Source organism: Chiloscyllium plagiosum, unplaced genomic scaffold (assembly GCF_004010195.1).
Source record: "Chiloscyllium plagiosum isolate BGI_BamShark_2017 unplaced genomic scaffold, ASM401019v2 scaf_10316, whole genome shotgun sequence".
NCBI lineage: Eukaryota > Metazoa > Chordata > Chondrichthyes > Orectolobiformes > Hemiscylliidae > Chiloscyllium > Chiloscyllium plagiosum.
Window position 1 is genome coordinate 17,394 of NW_025210108.1, and position 1,023 is coordinate 18,416.

The following is a 1,023-nucleotide window of genomic DNA, read 5'->3' on the forward strand; positions in this document are numbered from 1 at the left end:
TGGTGGGCAAGTTGTTGGAGGGAATCCTGAGGGACAGGATTTATGTGTATTTGGAAAGGCAAGGGCTGATTAGGGATAGTCAACATGGCTTTGTGTGTGGTAAATCATGTCACACCAATTTGATTAAGCCTTTTGAACAAGTAACAAAGTGGACTGATGAGGATAGAACTTTGGACGTGATCTATTTGGACTTCAGTAAGGCGTTCCACAAGGTTCTTCATGGTAGACTCTCAAAGATAGTGGAATCAAGGGTTATGGAGATAAGGCAGGAAGAGGATACTGATTAGGAATGATCAGCCATGATCATATTGAATGGCGGTGCAGGCTCGAAGGGCTGAATGGCCTACTCCTGCACCTATTGTCTATTGTCTAATAGAAGGGTCATAAAATACTATGAAACTTGGCAGGATGACCAATTTTCTCTAGTATACAATACAGGCCTGTCCTGCACACAGAGTTAAATGTGAGATCCACAGTATGAAAAATCATCCTAGTGACTAGATTACCTACAATGTGGAAACAGGCCATTTGGCCCAACAAGTCCATACCGATCCTCTGAAGAGCAACCCACCCAAACCCATTCACCTATCCTATATTTACCCCTGACTACTGCACCTAACCTATGGGCAATTTAGCATGGCCAATTCACCGAATGTACACATCTTTGGATTGTGAGAGGAAACCGCAATACCCAGAAGAAACCCATGTAGACACGGGGAAAATGTGCAAATTCCACACAGACAGTCGCCTGAGGTGGGAATCAAACCCGGGTCCCTGGAGCTGTGAGGCAACAGTGCTAACCACAGAGCCATCGTGCCACCCCTTTTCACTGAGGAATACGACATCTTCATAATTTTTGCAACCATGCTATAATCATCATTGTCATTCGATAACATGGTAATGTTTCTGTCATGCATATCTTGTGGGATACAGCCTTCTCTCCAGCAGAAGAGGTGAAGGAGGTCGTGAAGGTAAGGCAGCAAGTGGGATTTTCCATACTTGAGAAGTTTGCATGGAATTCTG